This window comes from Stegostoma tigrinum, chromosome 13, assembly GCF_030684315.1.
Source record: "Stegostoma tigrinum isolate sSteTig4 chromosome 13, sSteTig4.hap1, whole genome shotgun sequence".
In the NCBI taxonomy this organism is placed as follows: Eukaryota; Metazoa; Chordata; class Chondrichthyes; order Orectolobiformes; family Stegostomatidae; genus Stegostoma; species Stegostoma tigrinum.
In genome coordinates this window covers 63,696,780-63,718,203 of record NC_081366.1, presented here as the reverse complement: position 1 = coordinate 63,718,203, position 21,424 = coordinate 63,696,780, and the positions used below count along the sequence as shown (strand labels likewise).

Genomic DNA, 21,424 nt, shown 5'->3' with positions numbered 1-21,424 from the left:
ATTGAAACTGCAATCTCACCCTTCTAACTTTGGTTCTGAACTGTTGCTGTGGACATGAAAGAGTTAATCTTGAGCCAGAATGAATCATGAAAGTGAAACTTTATCCCTCCCTCCACCCAGCGTCTTTTTGCAAGAATTTCACTTCCTGCTGGGTTTCTCAGATTCTCCAGTGCTAAATGAACACTATTTCATAATTTGGAAAGATGCAGACTGGAGATTTAAAAGATGAATTAACCTGTTTTGTGAGACACCAGGTGTACCAGGATCCAGTGACATTGCCTTGTCTACACAGTTTCTGTTTGAAATGTATTGAGGGAACTTGGGCCCAAACACCAAGCTTAGGAATGTTTGAATGTCCTCAGTGTCGTCGGAAATTCAACTGCGGTCCCAGTCTGGAGACAAACATCACTCTGTGTAATATACTGGAAAACTGCAACTGCTCACAGTCTCCGACTGAATTACCTTGCGTGTTGTGTGAATACTGCATTGAGAATCCAACTCCAGCTGTGAATACGTGTCTGAAATGTGAAACATATTTTTGCTCTCGACATTTAAAACCACATTTACTGAAAGATTCCTATAAAGATCACACACTCATTAGACGTCTCAGAAATCTTAAAGGAAGACAGTGTTTTGATCATAAAAAAATTCTCGAGTTTTACTGTGATGATGATGTGGAGTGTGTGTGTGGTTCCTGTATTGCAGCAGGGAGACATAAATCCCACACATTACTGAGCCTGGATCAGGCACAAGCTGCAATTAAGGTGAGTGACAATTTTGCTGATATGAAATAGAGTGAGGGAGCGTTTTCTCATTAATGATCAACATTAACGGGGACTCATTGCAGACAGTACTGACTTACTCCAGTGCTTGCTTACTATCCTGGCTCTTGGTTAATGGTGATTTACTTTTTGACAGTCAAATTTTCCCCCTCCCCTTTTTCTAACAGTCTGAGAGAACAAGGTGGGCATTGGGAAGGTGTGAGAGCAACCGAGGATGATTGCCCTATACCAGTACTCAGCCTCTTTGGGGTGGATATTGTAGATCTCAGTAATTCAATGCGTGGGCCTCTGTGGGAGTTAGCACCCCATGGCTCAGGGCTGCAAAGCAGCACATGTTGTATCGGGTGTATACCCAGCAACACAGAGAGAAACATTATTGCGGGGGAGTGAGGGACACCAATGGGAAGAGAGGAAGGGGCTGGGTGGCAAATTTGTTCCTCACAAAAAGAGGAAATTGACAAATGCTGGTGTGTTTGAATGTCTGTCTTTCCCTTCAGCTGATTCCTAGAAATGGGGGAGTTAGATCCATGCGAAAGTACAGCCCATAATGTGTGATTGAAAAAAATGCTGGTACTCCTGTGGAGTGATTGTAATGAGGTCAGCCAGCTGGACATCATAGAATATGACGGGGCTGATTGGGGCTGATAGTCTGATCTAATCAAAGAGCCCTGGCTGATATATAAAAAGGGTGAGTGTCAGAGATACTAATACTCTGATACTTGATGTTGAATGAGGGAGTATGAAAGTTACATACTGTTCATCAGTAAATAAAGTGAGATATGGTGATGAGATAAAGGCCTCTGTGGCATCATTTTAGTGGTGATGGGAGTAAGGCATGATCCTAAAGAAATTTGTTCGCAGTAGGCATCTTTGAATTGGTGTAAGCATTTCTTACATAATGCCTTTGGGAAGTTCAACTCGTTTGACCCTGCTGTTGAGGACTAGGCCGATTATGGCAGATTAAAAACTATGAATAATTCTGACAGTTGGTAGATCTGCAGCATCTTCTGTCATCAGGAGCCTAACTTGACCTGAGGCAACAGATATAAAAACTTGCAAGAATTAATGGACACAGTTAAGGAATATTACGAGCCCGGCCTCCTTTAAATATCAGATGTTATTGCTTATATACAGCAATTTGAGAACTAGGGCAATCTGTGTCAGGATTTTTGACTAAATTGCAATGATTGGCAAAAGCCTGTGACTTTGGTTTAACCCTTAATGAGATGCTTAGAGGCTATCTGGTATATGGGATTAATGACGTAATCATTCAAAAATGCCTGCTAGTTGAAGTCCAACCGGCTTTGTTGTTAGAAAATGAAGCAAGTGGAACATGTGAGCTACAGGACATGCTGATGTAATTGGGCACCCTCGCCAGGCTAACTGAGCTTAGGGAGCACAAAGAACAAAAAAAATTACAGCTCAGGAACAGGCCCTCTAGCCGCCCCCCACCCCCCAAGCCTGCACCAATCCAGATCCTCTATCTAAACCTGTCACCTATTTTCCAAGGATCTGTATTCCCCTGCTCTGTGCCCATTCATGTATCTGTCTAGGTACATCTTAAATAATACAAGGTGGGCACTGGGAAGGTGTGAGAGCAACCAAGGATGATTGCCCATACCAGTACTCAGCCTCTTTGGGGTGGATATTGTAGATCTCAGTAATTCAGTGTGTAGGCCTCTGTGGGAGTTAGCACCCCATGGCTTAGGGCTGCAAAGCAGCACATGTTGTATCGGGCGTATACCCAGCAACACGGAGAGAAACATTTTTGCAGGGGGAGTGACGGACACCAACGGGAAGAGAGGAAGGGGCTGGGTGGCAAATTTATTCCTCACAAATGATGCTATCATGCCCGCCTCTACCACCTCTGGTGGCAACGCGTTCCAGGCACCCACCACCCTCTGCATAAAGAACTTTCCACGCATATGTCCCTTAAATTTTTCCCCTCTCACCTCAAAATCGTGACCTCTAGTAATTGAGTCCCCCACTCTGGGGAAAAAGCTTCTTGCTATCCACCCTGTCTATACCTCTCATGATTTCGTAGACCTCAATCAGGTTCCCCCTCAACCTCCATCTTTCTAATGTAAATAATCCTAATCTACTCGACCTCTCTCCATAGCTAGCACCCTTCATAATAAGCAACATCCTGGTGAACCTCCTCTCCACCCTCTCCAAAGTGCCACGTGAGTGTAGGCAGTTGCATAGCCTGACTCAAGACAAATCCTGATTGGAGGAACTCAAGATCAGTCTGCAGCAAAACTCCAAAATAAAGCAAAATCTTGGCTAAATAGTTAAAATGTTCTGCAGATTTTGGGACAGCAAGCCATTGTGGTTGTTGTCAGTATGCAGACTTGAGACAGCAAAAGAGTCCTACTGACCTGAATTGAGTAAGATAACTCATCGACCATTCAGGTGGGTTTTCAGGAGAGTTCATACTACAACTAATTTGGAACAGTTAAATTGATTAGCAACATCAAAATTAGAGCCAGTCCAAGTTAAACTGAAAACCAAAAAGGCTAGAAATCATAGCATCAGTGGAAACACAGCAAGCTAATGTTTTGAGCCGAGATGACTCTTCACCAAAGCTGATGTGAAGTGCAGAGGGTTCAGCATTTATGCAATAATGAGGGTTTTGGACTGCTGGGGGGAGAAGGGTGTTGATAGTGCAGATTAAGTGATCAGAATGTGAGCATGGCAGAACAGTGGTGTGTCTAACTGCCAAACTGGAAAGATCAGATGATGCTACTGGGGTGGGGGTTTTGAGGACATAGTGACAGAGAATATAAGTAAAGTTAAAAGAAAGGGAAGAAATGGGAGTGAGTTCACAATCTGCAGGTGTTGAACTCAATATTAAGTCCAGAAGGTTGCAAAGTGCTTTGTCTGAAGATGAGATATTCATAGAATAGAATCCCTACAGTGTGGAAAACAGGCTCTTTGGCCCAACAAGTCCAAGAGTATCCCGCTCAAACCCATCTGCCTTTAATCTTGGCATCCCTGTACACTATGGGCAATTTAACATGGCTAATCCACCTAACCTGCACATCTTTGGACTGTGGGAGGAAACCGGAGCACCCGGAGGAAACCTGCACAGACGTGGGGAGAATGTGCAAACTCCACACAGACAGTGTCAGGCCACCTGGGTTTGATTTAAACCTCAGGTGACTGTCTGTGTGAAGTTTGCACATTCTCCCCTTGCCGTGAGTGTTCTCCCACAGTTCTAAGCTGTACAGGCTAGATGGATTGGCCATGCTAAATTGCCTGTAGTGTTAATGAATGTGTAGGTTAGATGGGTCATTGAGGGATTGGTCTAGGTGGGATGCTCTGAGGGTCAGTGTGGACTGGCTGGGTCAAAGGGCCTGTTTTCACGCTGTAGGGATTCCATAATGAAAAAAATTCTGTGTAATACTGAAGGAAAAACAAATTATCTTTCCCACAACAGTTGTTGTAACCTGTGATTTTTGACTGCTAAGTCAGATACTTTTTAGGAGTGAACTGGCCACTGTGTGTCTCTCGACAAGGGGAAGCATCCAGAGGAAGGCTGAAGTGATGTGCCTTCAAGCAGAAGTACTATAAACATCAACTCAGCCAGTTAGGAACAAAGATTATCAAACTGACCTAAATAAAAATAAATTACTGCAGATGCTGGAAATCTGAAATAAACACAGAGCTGAAATCATACCAATTCAAAATGTTAACTCTATTTCTTTCTTCACAGATCACTGTCCACCCATTGAGTTTCTCCGTCATTCTTGTGCAAGTTGTTAATTGTCTTTCCAGTTTGTTGATAATCTTTTTAATAGAGGGATTTGGCTCCTGTAAGTGAAGACAAGTTTTGAAATGGAACAGTGAAATGTGTCTGCTGGGCTTGGAGAGCCAAAGGACCTGTTCCTGCGTGGTGTACTGTTCTTTGTTCTTTCTCTTTTGTTCTAGCCTTTTTAACCGTGTGTGTGTGTGTGTGTGTGTGTGTGTGTGTGTGTGTGTGTGTGTGTGTGTGTGTGTGTGTGTGTGTGTGTGTGTGTGTGTATAAAGGGGTGTTTACAAGAGGTTTTGAGCTTTAATGGAACAGTACAGGTCCTTTGGCCCACGATGTTGTGGCAAACTTTTTACCCTAATCCTAAGGTGTATCCAACCTCCACCGCTACCCTATACCATCATCCATATGCCTGTCTAACAGCTGCATAAATGCCCCTAATGAGGCCTACTCCACTACCCTCTCCAGCAATGCATTCCATGCCTGGACCTCTGTCTGAGTACAGAATCTACCTCTGACGACTCCCCTATATCTACCTCCACTCACTTTAAAACTATGCCCTCTCTTAAGAGCTACCTCTACCCGAAGAAAAAGCCTCTGGCTGGCAACTCTATCTATACCTGTGATTTTGTACACCTCTATCAAGTCACCTCTCATCCTTCGTCATTCTAAAGAGAAAAGCCTGAGCTATCTTAACCTTTCCTCATAAGACCTTCCCTCCATTCCAGGCAACATCCTGGTAAATCTCCTCTGCACCTTTCCCAATGGTTCCACATCTTTCCTGTAATGAGGTGACCAGAACTAGACACAATACTCCAGATGTGGCCAAACTAGGCTTTCGTATAGCTGGAGCCCAACTTCACAGCTCTTGAATTCAATCCTTCTATTAATGAAAGTTAACATACCATATGCCTTCTTAACAACTCTATCCACCTGGTGGCAGCTTTCAGAGAGCTGTGCACATGAACCCCAAGATCCCTCTGCTTCTCCAGACTGCCAAGAATCTTTCCATTAACCCTGAATTCTGCTTTCAAGTCTTTTCTTCCAAAATAAATCACCTCACGCTTTTCAGGGTTAAACTCCATCTGCCACTTCTCAGCCCAGGTCTGCATCCTATCAATGTCCCTTTGTAACTTAGAACAGCCCTCTGGGCTGTTCACAATGCAACTCACCTTTGTATCATCTGCGAACGTACTAATCCACCTTTCTGCTCCTTCATACAAATTATTTACAAAAATCACAAATAGAACAGGACCCAGAACAGATCCTTGTGGTATACCACTCATAACTGAGCACCATGTTGAATATTTTCCATCCACTACCACCATTTGTCTTCTAAGGGTTAGCCAATTCTGAATCCAATCTGCCACATTTTCCCCTCTCCCATGCCACCTTACCTTCTGCATGAGCCTACCATGGGGAACGTTTTCAAGCGCCTTACTTAAATCCATGTATACCACATCCACTGCTCTACCTTCATCCACATGTTTGGTCACCTCTTAGAAGAATTCAATAAGATTTGTGAGGCATGATCTACCCTTCACAAATCCATTCTATCACAAATCAAACTGTGCCTTTCCAAATGATCATTAATCCTATCTCTCAGAGCCCTTTCCAATAATCTGCCCACCAGTGACATAAGACTAGCTGGCCTGTAATTTCTGGGGTTGTCCTTATTCCCTTTTTTGAACAAGGGAATGACGTTTGCCTCTCTCCAATCTTCCGGCATTATACCCGTGGACAGTGAGGATGAAAAGATCATCACCAAAGGCCCTGCGATCTCTTCCCTCACTTTCCATGGAATCCTTGGATATATCCCATCAGGCCCGGGGGACTTACCTATCTTCAACTTCCTCAAAATTCCAAGCACATCTTCTTTCATAACAGCGACCTCCTCGAGCCTACCAGCCTGTTTCATACTGTCCTCTCCAACTAGGTCCCTCTCAGTTGTGAATACTGAAGAAAAGTATTCATTGAGGACCTCTCCTATCCCTTTTGGCTCCGTGCACAAATTCCCTTTACAATCCTTAATCGGTCCTACACTTTCTATGGCCATTTTCTTATTCCTCACGTACATGTAAAATGCCTTGGAGTTTTCTTTGATTCTATCTGCCAAGATTTGCTCATGCCCCCTCTCCTAAGCCCTTTATTCAGCTCCTTCTTGGAAAGCTCGTATCCCTCCGGAGCCATTCCATTCCTTGTTTCCTAAATCTTTACACAAGCATCCTTCTTCCTCTTAACCAGCATTCGACCGCTCATTAGAACCAAGGCTCCCTCACTCGACTGCATCTTCCCTACCTGCTTGGGATAAACATATTGAGCGCATGCAGTATGCATTCCTGAAACAATCTCCACATTTCAATTGTGCTCTTCCCTGACAGCATCTGTTCCCATGTTATGTTACCCAGTTCTTGCTTAACTGAATTGTAATTACCCTTCCCCCAATTATTACCCTTACACTGCTGTATATACCTATACTTTTCCATGACTATTGTAAAAGTAACAGAGTTATGATCACTACCGTCAAAATGCTCTCCTACCAACAGGTCTAACACTTGGCCTGGTTCATTGCCAAGCACCAAATCCAAAATGGCCTTTCCATGTGTTGGTCTATCTCCATACTGTGACAGGAATCCTTTCTGAATGCACTGGACAAAACCCGCTCCATCTAAACTATTACAACTTAAAATTTTCCAATCAATATTTGGAAAATTGAAGTCACCCATGACTACAACCCTGTGATTTCTGCACCTTTCCAGTATCTGCCTCCCAATCCACTCCTCCATTTCTCTGCAAAAATTAGGGGTCTGTTTAAAAAAAAAACCCAATAAAGTGACTACTCCTTTCTTATTCCTGACCTCAACCCAAACTGACTCTGTAGACATATCATTCTCGAACTGCCTTTTAGTAGCTGCTATACTAGCCCTGACTAGCAATGCCACTTCCCTGCCTCTTTTTCCACCCTCCCTATTTCTTTTAAAGCATCTAAATCCCAGAACTTCCAACACCATTCCTGTCCCTGAGCTATCCAAGTTTCTGTAATGGCCAGAGCATCAAATTCCAAGTACTGACCCATGCTCTAAGTTCATCCGCATTATTTCTGATACTTCTAGCATCGTAGTGTACACATCTCAAACCATCTCTGTGTCCACAATTAAGCTTCATCGACCGCATTTCTTTATTAACAACCTCAACCCCTGTTGCGTCTGTTGGAAGACTGAATACCTCATCCTCTGAATTACAAAACTAGTTCCCCACCCCCTGCCAATCTACTTTAAACCATCCCGTATAGCTCAAGCAAACCTCCCTCCCAGGATATTTGTCCCTTCCGGTTCAGGTGCAACCAGTCCTTCCTTTCCAGGTCCCACCTTCCCAAGAATGTGCTCCAATTATCCACATATGGAAGCCCCCCCCTCCTACACCAGCCCTGTAGCCACATGTTTAGCTGTACTCCCTCCCTATTTCTTACCTCGTTATCACGTGGCACTGTTAGTAATCCAGAGATAACTACCCTATTTGTCCTGGACTTCAGCTTCCAACCTATGCCCCCATACTCATTTTTCACATTCTCTGTCCTTTTTCTACCTAAGTCATTGGTACCGATGTGTACCATGACTGCTGGTTGCTCACCCTCCCCCTTAAGGATCTTGAAGACACAATCCGAGACATCACGGACCCTGGCACCCAGGAGACAACGTACCATCCGTTCATCTCGGTCGCATCCACAGAATCGCCTGTCTGTGCTTCTTACTATTGAATCCCCCACTACAATTGCTGTCCAATTCTCCCACCTTCCCTTCTGTTCCTCAGGGCCCGGCTCAGTGCCAGAGAACTGTCCGCTATTGCCTTCCCCTGGTAGGTCGTACCCCCCAACAGTATCCAAAACGGTATACTTATTATTGAGGGGAATAGCTACAGGGGATCCCTGCACTGTCTGCCTATTCTCTTTCCTCTTCCTGACAGTCACCCAGCTACCTTTTTCCTGTACCTTGGGTGTGACCACCTCCTTATAACCCCTCTCTATTACCCCCTCAGCATCCCGAATGATCCGGTGTTTATCAAGCTCCAGCTCCAGTTCTCTAACGTGGTTTATGAGGAGCTGGAGTTGGGTGCACTTCTCACAGGTGAAGTCAGAGGGCACAGCAGCAGTGACCCTGACCTCCCACATCTTGCAAGAGGAGCATGCAACTGCCCTAGCTTCCATTCCCTCCACTCTAGATTTTCAGAATAATAAAAAAAGCATTACCTTACTGACCCTCCACACAGTCTTTTTTTTGATTAGAGCAGGAGGATGGGTGGGAGGCACTATACACGTCGTGTTTCGAGTTTAGCCAATCCCTGAATATATCAGTTCCTTCCTGGCTCGTGTTCTCTCCACACACTCCCGCCGCTGAAAACAAGGCTGCTGCTGCTGCACGAGGTTAGTTTTTATACAGGGAAAGAAAACAACCTTACCTTCCTGTCGACACTCTGGATCGCACTGTTGCCATTGAAAACAAGTTGACAGATTGTAACTGTTACCTGTAGCTAAAGTGCACACACTTTGTAATATTTAGTCATTCTTGTTCAGTACAGAAATCCAGGCCAATACTTTCCATCAAACTAAATTTGAAAGTAAGGTAAGTTGGGAACTTTGCACACTTCAAAAATCTTTAACTTTTGTGATGACCTTGGGAATTGTGGGACATTGTTATGACACACAGAATAGCATGCTGGAGACCAAGTTTGGACTGATGGTCTGTAGTTGGATTGGATTACATTGGGTTAATTTAGAAATAAAAGCAACGAGGATTTGTGCGTGTTGGTAAATAATACAGGGAAGACATCAGGTTATGTGCTGATTTAAACCATGGCATTGGAAATGACAATATATTTCCTGCTAGTGGAAGAGTTGTCAGTATCAGCCTTCACTTTCAGTTCTGCCACATTATTTCCCAGAAATAAGTTAACTTCAGTGACAGGTAATTTCTTAATTGCGCCAACTGGATTGGGATGGCACGGTGGCTCAGTGGTTAGATTAGATTAGATTCCCTACAGTGTGGAAACAGGCCCTTCGGCCCAACAAGTCCACACCGCTACTTGAAACATCCCACCCAGACCCATTCCCCTCTAACCCACACACCCCTGAACACTGCGGGCAATTTAGCATGGCTGATCCACCTAGCCCGCACATCTTTGGGCTGTGGGAGGAAACCCATGCAGGCAGTTACCCGAGGATGGAATCGAACCCGGGTCTCTGGCACTGTCAGGATGCAGTGCTAACCCCCGAGCTACAATGCCGCCCCACTGTTGCTTCATAGTGCCAGGGACCAGGGTTCAATTCCACCCTCAGGTGACTGTCTGTGTGGAGCTTGTACATTCTCCCTGTGTCTGCGTGGGTTTTCTCCAGGTGTTCTGCTTTCCTCCCACAGTCCAATGATGTGCAGTCTAGGTGGATGGCTATGCTAAATTGTCCATAGTGTTCAGGGACAAGTAGATTAGGTGGGTTGTATGGGGATGGGTCTGGATGACATGCTCTGAGCAGCAGTTTGGACTTGTTGGGCCAACGGGGCTGTTTCCACACTGTAGGGATTCTGTGAACTACCACTGGGCCATACAACAAATTAAACTCCAATCAGACTTTGTACAATGGAACCCTGGATATATTCTCCATCTATTCTGTTTACTCACAATTCACCGGAGGGAAAACTAAATACTTCTCAAACCAGCGAATAGCTCCAGTTTCTCTTAGTATTATCATGAGCTTGGATTTTTCATTTGAAGAAAAAGGGGTTATTTCTTCTTTAGATATAGAGCCTTTGTGACACTTATCAACACAATATTCTTCTGCATTCCCAGCAGTGTCTAACTCTGGTCTCTTAGTTGCAGTTTAAGCCAAATCTGATCCCTGGCCCTTTCCTCCTAGTTTACTTTTTGGACTCATTCTTACAAACTCCACTAACCTCGTGGGCATCCCTTCCAACTTTTAGCATTCTGAATGCACATTTCAAAGAGCATGTTTATTGGCCCAGTAGAGCTAAAGAGACAGAGATAATTGAGATATTAGTGCAGCACTTGGGTTGACAGTAAATATTAAAGAAGTCAAGCATTTCCAGTGGTGAAATATCAGAATCTTGTAATATTCAGTTTGCATTAAAGATGTGAGAAAATATAATCTTTAAATGATGCAGTTGAAACAGGAGATATCTGATGCTTATGCAGCCCTGGAAATGCTGAGGAGAGTCTGAGTCATAATTTGAAATCCAGGAATGAAATGTTTAAGTTTGCACAGGCCCTTGCAAAATTTCAGGAAAATACCTTAGAAACATTCTTCAAGCCATTTGAAGAAATGGCTTGGCAAAGGAGTTGGGCAAAAGGGGACTGAACATCGCTTATGTAGAGTAAATTGACAGGTAAAGCAAAGGAAATCTATGCTTCACTTAGGATTATGACACTATAAAAAGGATTACAATGGTTGCATACAAGTTAGTACCTGAGGCAAACAGGGAAATGTTCCAGAATTTAAGGAAGCAGCCTGGTCAAACCAACACTGAACTTGAAAGATTAAGGAGAGTAATTTTGACAGGTGGATATGAACGTTAGAAGGTGAAACCATGTCTGAAAAGGTTATTCTCAGAGAGGAAGTTTAAAACTCAGTACTGTCCAATATAAGAACACACGTTGAGGACTAAAGGGTTACAACTACGAGATGGGCAGCAATAATGGCTGACAATTATTTGAGATAATTCTAAACCTTTTTATCTGTCACCATCATAAATTTGAAAGGGATAGAAATGGGGCGAGTGAAATGAAGGCCTGTAGTGGGGGTAAGGCACGGACAGTCAGATTACCCAAAGGCCAGGAAGGAAAGTACTGAGGGTGGAGGTGATATTTGGAAGCCAAGGTGTTTCCATTGTAGCAAAGCGGGACACATTTGTTCGGGATGCTAGAAGTTGAAAGGGATAGTCATGAAACTTAATGGAGTTTGTAAGAACGAGTCTGGAAAGGAAACCAGAAGGCAAAGTTCATGGATAAAATTGAGCTTTGACTACAACTCATAAACCAGATTTAGACACTGCCATGGGTGGATAGATGACAGATAAGAAGGGTTTGTATCTCATGGGAAGAGAATCCTTTTCTTTTCAAAGGCAAATTCCAACCCCAAAACAATGCTAATAGATAGAGGGGCTATTCAAACTCTGAGGTAGGAGAAGGATTTAGTTTTCCTTCCAGAAATTTCAAAGTCAAAATATTGGTAACAGAATGTGTGGAGGATATATTTCATGGTCCATTGTACAAAATCCAGTTGGAGTGTGATTTGTTATCTGAGTTGGTAGCTGGTATAGTTAAAAAAATTACCAGTGGCTGGAATTGATTTATTTCTGGGGAATGATGTGACAGGACTGAAAGCCATAGGTGTGCCCATTTCTATGAAAAGTTCAGTTGAGGCTAAAGAAATGTAACAGTTCTAGGTATTTTTCCGTCATGTGTGGTAATTACAGCAATAACTAACAAAGCCCACCATCAGAGATCACAGTAATATCACAAATAGATCTTAGGGTAGCTGAAAGTCTATTTAAGGATGAGGGCAATTCAAAAGAATGTCTTCCTGAGGCTGTGGCTGACGGGGTTCCAGAACCTTACTTTGTCAGAAGTGGAGTTCTGATGAGGAAGTGGAGACGTCAAAGAGGTCATACAGTCATAGAGCAACGATACAGACTCTTCGGTCTAACCAGTCCAAGCCGACCATAATCCCATACTAAACTGGTCCCAATTGCCTGCTTCTGGGCCATATCCCTCTAAACGTTTCCTATTCGTGTACTTATCCAAATGTTTTTTAAATGCTGTAATCGTACCTGCCTCCACCACTTCCTCAGGAGGTTCATTCCATACATGAACCACCCTCCATGTGAAATATTTGCCCCTCATGTCTTTTTTAAATCTCTCTCTTCTCACCTTAAAAATGAACTCCCTTGTTTTGAAATCCCCAACCCTAGGAGAAAGACAACTACTATTAACTCTATCTATACCCGTCATTATCTTCTAGACTTCTACAAGGTTGCCTCTCAACCTCCTATATTCCAGGCAAAATATACCAGCCTATCCAGCCTTTCTTTATAACTCAAATCTTCCACAGTTTCATGGAGTCATTGAACTGTATAGCATTTTGGTCCAACTTGTCCATGCTGACTAAATAGTCGAAATAAATCTAGTCACATTTTCCAGCATTTAGCCCATACCCCTCTAATACCTTCCTATTCATGTACCCACCCAGATACCTTTTAAATGTTCTAATTGTACTAGCTTTCACCACTCCTTTTGGCAACTCGTTCCATACAAGCACCACGCTGTGCATGAAACATTTGCCCCTTAGATTTATTTCCTACCCCGCCCCCTCCCTATTTTCTGCATATGAACTGACATTTTCCCAGTCACCATCCGTTATAAGGAAGGGTCACCAGACTCAATGTTAACCATGATTTTTTCTCACAGATGCTGCCAGATCTGCTGAGCTTTTCCAGCAACTTCTGTTTTTGTTCCTGACTTACAGTATCTGTAGTTCTTTTGGTTTTTATTTAGTATTTACTCACTGCCACATCTCTTCTAGGCATGCCCACTTTGAAGAAATTGTACTCCTCTCTCTGACGGGATTTCCATTTCAATCTTTCTTCTTGACCATCGATATTAACTTCACCTGTCACTCTTCAGGACCTATCCTATCGTTTACTCCCCAGCTCACACCCCTCCCTATTTTCTGCATATAAACTAATATTTCCCCAGCCACCATCAGTTTTGAGGAAGGGTCACCAGACCCAAAACATTACCCCTGACTTTTTCTTCACAGATGCTGCCAGATGTGCTGAGCTTTTCCAGCAACTTCTGTTTTTTTCCTTACCATTAAGTGTATAAGTTCAGCCCAAACTTGCCTTTCCAAAGTGCAGCACCTTATATTTATCTAAATCAAACTGCACCTGCCACTCCTCGTCCCATCGGCCCGCCGATCAAGATCCCATTGCACTCTGAGGTAATGTTTTTAACTGTCCACTACACCTCCAATCTTGGCATCACCTACAAACATAGTAACCATATCTCGTATGTTCACATCCAAATAATTTATATAAATGATGAAAAGCAGTGAACCTAGCACCAATCCTTGTGGCACACCGCTGGTCACAGCCCTCCACTCTGAAAAACAACTCTCCACCACCACCCTCTGTCTTCTACCTTCGTGCCAGTTCTGTATCCAAGTAATTAATTCTTCCTTTATTCTGTGTGATCTAACCTTACTCACCAGTCTGTTGTGTGTAACCTTGTCAAACGCCTTACTAAACTCTATGTCGATCATGTCAATTGCTCTGCCCTCATCAATCTGCTTCATTACCTCCTCAAAAAATGCAATCAAATTAGTGAGACACGATTTCCCACTCTCAAAGCCACGTTGACTATACCTAATCAGTCCTTGCCTTTCTAAATACATGTAAATCCTGCCCCACAGGATTACCTCCCACAACTTGCCCACCACCAATGTCATGCTTACCACTCTATAATTCCTTGAGTTTTCCTTATCACCTTTCTTAAACAATGGCAGCACATTAGCCGACCTCCAGTCTTCTGGCACCTCACTTGTGGCTATTGATGATACTACTATCTCAGCAATGGTCCCAGCAATCACTAGCCTAACTTTTCATAGGGCTTTAAAGTACACCTGTTTGTATCCTGGGGATTTATCCACCTTTTTGCATTTTAAGATATCCAGCACCTCCTCTTCTGTAATATGGACATTTTTCAAGATGTTGCTATTTATTTCTCTACATTCTGTACATTTCCATATCTATCTCTTTAGTAAACACTGATGCAAAATACTCATTCAGTATCTCTCCCCATCTCCTGCAGTTCCACACATAGGCAGCCTTGCTTATTTTTAAAAGGTCCTAATCTTTCCCTAGTTATTCTTTTGTCCTTACTGTATTTGCAGAATCCCTTTGGATTTTCCTTAATCCTATTTCCAAAGCTACCTCATGCCCCTTTTTTGCCCTCCTGATTTCCTTCTTAAGTATACTCCTACTGCCTTTATATTTTTCTCGGGTTTCACTCAATCCCTGCTGTCTATACCTGACATATGCTTCCTTCTTATTCTTGACCAAAACCTTAATTTCTCTAATCATCCAGCATTCCTACACCTACCAGTCTTGCCCTTCGCTCTAACAGGAACATACTGTCTCTGGACTCTGGTTATCTCATTTTTGAAGGCTTCCCATTTTTCAGCCATGCCTTTACCTGCAAACAACCAACCCCAATCAGCTTTTGAAATTCTAGTACTGTTAAAGTTAGCCTTCCTCCAGTTTAGAACTTTAACTTTTTGATCTGGTTTATCCTTTACCATCACTATTCTAAAATTAATAGAATTATAGTCACTGGCCCTGAAGTGCTTCCCCACTGACACATCAGTCACCTGCCCTGCCTTATTTCCCAAGAGTAGGTCAAGTTTTGCAGCTTCTCTTGTAGGTACATCCACATACTGAATCAGAAAATTTTCTTGCATACGCTTAACAAATTCCTCTCCATCCAAGCCCTTAACCTTTGGCAATCCCAGTCTATGTATGGAAAATTAATATCCTCTACCATAACTACCCTATTATTCTTACCTTACAAATTTGTTTCTCAATTTCCTGCTGACTATTGTGGGGCCCATTGTACAATTGCAGTGGGGTGGTCATCCCTTTCTTATTTCTCAGCTCCACCCAAGTAACTTCCTGGACGTATCCTCAACAATATCCTCCCTAATTACAGCTGTAATGTTATCCCTAATCAAAAACACCACTTCCTCTCTCCCTCGTCCCCCTTTCTATCCTTCCTATAGCATCTATACCCTGGAACATTTAAGCTGCCAATCCTGTCCATCTTTGAACCATGTCTCTGTAATTGCTATGACATCTCTGTCCCACATTCCCAACCATGCCCTGAGTTCATCTGCCTTACCTGTTAGGCCTCTTGCGTTGAAATAAATACAGTTTAATTCATTAGCCCTATTTTATCCTTTGCTTTGTTCCTGCCTGTCCCGGCTGTTTGACTTGCTCCTTTTCCCAACTGCACCAGTCTCAGACTGATCTCTTTCCTTAATACCTCCCTGGGTCTTCCCCTACCCCATCCTCCACCTTACTAGTTTAAATCCTCCTGAGCAGCTCTAGCAAATCTCCCTGCCAGTATATTAGTCCACTTCCAATTCAGGTGCAATCCATCCTACTTAAACAGATCACTTCTATCCCAAAAGAGATTTGAAAGATTCAAAAATGTGAATCCTTCTCCCCTGCACCAGCTCCTCAGCCACACATGCATCTGCTCTATCCCCCTATTCCTACCCTCACTAGCTCATGGCACCAGGAGTAATCCAGATATTACTACCCTCAAGGACCTACTTTTAAATTACTGCCTAACTTCCTACATTCTCTCCTCAGAACCTCATCTTTTTCTCTTCCTATGTTGTTTGTTCAAATGTGTACAAAGACCTCATACCCAGCAGCATCCTGGTAAATCTCTTCTGAACCCTCTCCAGCTTAATAATATCCTTCCTATAACTGGGTGACCACAATTGGACACAATATTCCAATGCCTCACCAATGTCCTGTACAACCTCAACATTATTTCCCAACTCTTATACTCAAAGGACTGAGCAATTAAGGCAAATGTGCCAAATTTTTTTTAACTACCCTGTCTATATGTGATGCAAACTTCAAAGAATTATGTGCTTGAACCCCTAGGCTGTTCTGTTCTACAACACTACCTGAGGCCCTACATTAATTGTGTAAGCCCTACCCTTGTTTGTTGCACCAAAATATGATACCTTACATTGAATGCAGATTGAATTCCATCTGCACTTTTGCAGCGCATTGACCCATTTAATCACGATCCCTTTGTAATCTCAGAAAACCTTCATCACTATTTACTATGCCACCAATTTTGGTGTCATCCGTAAACTTACCAATCATACCTTCTATACTGTCGTCCCAATTATTAACATTAATGACTAACAAGCGAGGGCCCAGAGTCGATCCCTGTGGAACACTGCTGGTAACAGGCCTCTAGTTTAAAAGCAACCCTCCATCATTACCCTCTGTCTCCTACCATTAGGCCGGTTGTGTATTCAGTTGGCAAGTCCACCCTGAATCTCATGTGACCTAACTTTTCTAATTAGTCTACTAGCGAAACGTTGTCAGAGGTCTCAGAGATTTATCCACCTTTACATTCTCCAAGACCACTTGAACTTCCTCTTCTGTGATATGAACTGTTTTTAAAACAGCAGAAATTATTTCTCTGCATTTCCAGCCCTTAGTTCTTTTTCCACAGTAAAATCTGATGCGTTACTACATACTCTGACTCTCTCTTGTCTTTCTTTTCTAATTGATATGCTCTCTTCACATTCAGAACCTTCCCCATCACTCTTTCTACTTATATTGCTGCTTAGAATTTGTCCACTGCCCCTCTCTAACAGTGTAAAGTCTCCCTTATGGAACGAACAAATTTCCCTGCAAAGATATTGGTCCCTTTCCAGGTCAGGTTAGATCCATCCTTTTTGAACAGGTCTTTTCTGTCGTAAAAGAGACTCCAATTGTCCAAAAACCCAAATTCCTGAACAATACACCATCTCTTCAGCCATTGATTTATCTCCATTATCCTTTTGTTCCTTCCCTCATTTGAATTTGGCTTTGGGTGTAAACCAGAGATTATACTACTGTTAAGGTTCTATTTTTTAATCTACTACCTAACCTCTTAAGCTCACTGTAATACTTGAATCTTTTCCCTCAAAACATCATTCCTACTAATGTGTACAATAATTTTGGGCATCTCAAACTCACCTCTAACAATATGCTTGAAATGCATGGAGATGCCCTTAATCCTAGCACCAAGAAGGCAGATCATTGCCACAGAATCTCCAGTCTATGCCCCTGACAGGAGAGTATCCTATGACAATAATTCTATTAAATTTTTGTCAAACACTGCCTGACATAAGAATCATCCCTCATGTCCAATAACTGACTGCCACTTCCATTTTCCCCCTTCATAAGTAGCAAAAACTGAACTTTTTTTGATGGAAAAATAACCACCAGAGACTTTTGAACTGTCTTCTTAGCCTTCCTGACAGTCACCCATCTATCTAACTGATCCTGCTACATTCTCACTTTTCTAAACCTACTAGACATCTCACTCTGTTTCCCTTATATACCCTCAAAAACACTAAGCCAAAAAAAAGAACTTTCAATAACACCTCGTATGTAAAGTTAACTGTCTTTCATTACAATGGTAAATAGGACAAAAAAATTAAAACATGTATGTACATATATCAAACCTGTAAATCTTAAATAAAATTAACCAATAAGCTGAATAAATAATTAAAATGACTCCTCTTCAATAAATTACTCAAGAAAAGTCTTCTCCAGAGCCGACCACAGCCAGTTTGCCCGGAAATGAGAAAACAACTCTTTTTTGAAGAAAACTGTTTGGCTTTCGGAAACAATGTTAGATAAAAATAAACTTGCTTTATAACAGGTATAGTGTTTTTTCAGCTTCTAAATTTAGAATAAAAAGAACCTCAGCCAATTACAGAAGGCCTCTGAAAATCTCATTTAAATAAGTCTGAATTGAGAAAAAATCACAATCAACGCTTGCAATGAAATAAACACTCCCTTTAAGCTTCTAAATTTGGAATAAATAAAATCTGCAGCTGTTCACTGTAGCCCCTGAAAAGCTCGTTAAAAAGTCTGTTTGAAAACAATGATGTAACTTCTTTTGTTTCTTTTCGAATGTCATTGAAACAAAATAAAGAAAAAACTTATTAGTGAAATAATTAAATCATGATAAATCTTTAATTAAGGCTGCAGTCCCAGGAGCAGCTACAAGCTCGATGCTATCCTCACAGACCTATGACCAAAGAGTGGATAGTTGTGCATCAGAAAGTGTGACCACCCTGATATAAATTAGGATATGCTGCATGTAGCATATGTGGTGCGTCCGGCAGGGTATACAAGAATACAGAAAACATCAGCATCAATAAACAGCCAATTTATATGGACACAATATTGTGAAGAAGTTGTGTAATTCTTTAAATATGACGCACATGTCAGAACCACAGAATCATTACAGTGCAGCAGGAGACCATTCAGCTATCTTGCCTGTGGCATTTCCATTCTCTAGCGCCAGTCTCCTACATTTTCCCCATATCCGTGTGTAAAATTACAATCCAGAACACCAGGCAATACCCACTTGAAGCCTCAATTGAACCTGTCTCCAAACCTCAAAATGTAATCAGACCAGTAGTTTTGAACTAGTACCAGTCATTGTAATAACCATTCAGTTGAGCGTTAGTGGATTGTGTTGGGCCATTACCAAAAATGAAAGCAGGATATCAGTTTACCCTTACTGTCACAGATATGGCAAGCTAATTCCCAAAAGCTATTCCTTTAAGGACAATTATAGCAAGGGTTATATTGGATGAGTTAACACTTTTCCTACTTGTTATGGACTACCAATTGAGATATAGTCATATTAGCGTTTCTACTGTATGCCTAAAGTTTTCCAGGAAACCATTGGCAGTTTGAGAATAAAACAATTGAAGTCAACAACATAATGTTCATAGTCGCAGGTAGATATGGAAACGTACCATCAGACTCTCAAAACCATGATTAGATTCCCTACAGTGTGGAAACAGGCCCTTCGGCCCAACAAGTCCACACTGCCCCTTGCAGCTTCTCACCCAGACCCATCCCCCTATAACCCACACACCCCTGAACACTATAGGCAATTTAGCATGGCTGATCCACCTAGCCTGCACATCTTTGGACTGTGGGAGGAAACCGGAGCACCCAGAGGAAACCCACGCAGACACGGGGAGAATGTGCAAACTTTGAGCAGACAGTTACCTGGAGCTGGATTCGAACCCGGGTCCCTGGCACTGAGAGGCTGCAGTGCTAACCACTGAGCTACCGCGCCACACCGTGATTTGGGTATACTGTCAGGAATACCCAAAGGTCAGGGGTGAAGGATTAAATTTCTTATTATTTTCAACTAAAGATTCCCCAAATTAATCTGCTGAGTTAAGCCCATTTGAACTGGTTTATGATCATGAGATGAGAGGTCCATTAAAAGTGATCAGGGAGAAGTTCTTGAAGCAGAAAGATGAATCCTCATTGTTGGATTATGTGTCCACGTTTCTAGAAAGACTCACAGGCGTGTGTACAAACAACAAAGAAAGAAAAGTACAGCACAGGAACAGGCCCCTCGGCCCTCCAAGCCTGCGCCAATTGAGATCCTCTGTCTAAACCTGTCATCTATTTTCTAAGGGTCTGTATCCCTTTGCTCCCTGCCCATCCATGTACCTGTCCAGATGCATCTTAAAAGACACCCACCACTCTGCGTAAATAACTTTCCACGCATATCTCCTATAAACGTTCCTCCTCTCATTTTGAATTCATGACCCCTAGTATTTGAGTCCCCCACTCTGGGAAAAAGCTTCTTGCTATCCAAGTGTAGTGTAGCACAGAAAAATGTAACCATCTCAAAAGCAAAAATGAAAGGATGAGTGGATAAATATTCATCACTGGAGTATTTCAAGTGGCAGATAAATTATTGGTACGGTTGCCTTTACAAAGTGAACTTCTGAAGGTGAAATTCAGTGGTCCATGCAAAGCGATCAGAAGGCTTAGTAAAGTGACTTAACTAATACGCCTAATCGTAGGAAGAAGAATCAGTTATTAAATAAATATGCTGAAAAGATATAATTACAGGGAAGAGGGTAAAGAGGAAACAGCTGTGTCAGGTGATAATAAGAGTAGCAAATTACAAAGGTAATAAGGGAGAGGGACAATGGGCAGTTCTCAATATGAACTCTCTACAATTCAGCTGGTTAACAGAAATTTTAGGACAGTTAGATACTGTGTTCTCATATTGAGAGAAAGGACAGTGGGAGGATCTTGTAGGACTACTGCAAAAGAATAAGGTAAACCCTGGACATACAGCTGAAAGTACCTGTCGGGTGATGCCATTTGAGTTAAAGAAAGTCCAAGCTACATTCCAGAGGCTCATGAATCCAATCACAGCTGAAGTTTGTAACTGCATTGTATATTTAGATGATATTGTAATTTATGGTGACAGTTAGGAAGACCGTGTTAAGAAAGCTCAAAGACTTGTTTAAGCCACACTGCTGTGGTATCCCAATACCGTAAAGACTGCAGTGGCTCAAGAAAGCAGGTCATCACTACCCTCTCCAGAGCAATTAGAAATTGGCAACAAATGCTGGCCTAGGCAGTGAAGTCCACATTCCCTTGAAATTCCTGTTGTTTCCATTATTCCATTTCTGTTCATGGGTCTAGCAGATGTCTGGGTTTAATTGACGACATGTGGACCATGCAGATGTTGCATTCGCATCTTCCTGATCAGCCACATATAGTTCAGGAGTAGCTTCTCCAGTTGTATGCCTACAACTTGTAGCAGTATATCTCCTCATTCATTTCTATTGTTTATGAGCAAGGTGACAATCCCATCCAGGTTGTCATTTGCACTGACTTTTGTTGAAAGTGTTGAAGCATTATACAATGCCAACCAGCTATCCCGAACTCAACTAGTCCCATTTGCCTGCATGTGGCCCACATCCTCCTAAACCTGTTCAAATATCTTTGAGATGTTGTAATTTTAGCCACCTCTACAACTTCCTCTGGCAGCTCATTCCATAAATGTGCCACCTTCTGTGTGAAAAAGTTGTCTCTCAGGTCTCTTTTAAATTTTTCTCCTCTCACCTTAAATCTCTAGTTCTGGACTCCCCTACCCTTGGAAAAAGACCTTAGCTATTCACCCTAATTGTGCCCTTCATGATTTTATAAACCTCTATAACGTCACATTTTAGCCTGTGATGTTCAAGTGT

The 21,424-nt window shown here is 42.3% G+C and overlaps 1 pseudogene; it reads left to right on the top strand.

Moving 5' to 3' along the window:
• The first annotated feature begins 203 nt into the window (after window positions 1–203).
• The window catches only part of LOC125458455 (E3 ubiquitin/ISG15 ligase TRIM25-like), a 55,113-nt pseudogene continuing 33,892 nt past the window's right edge, over window positions 204–21,424 (top strand).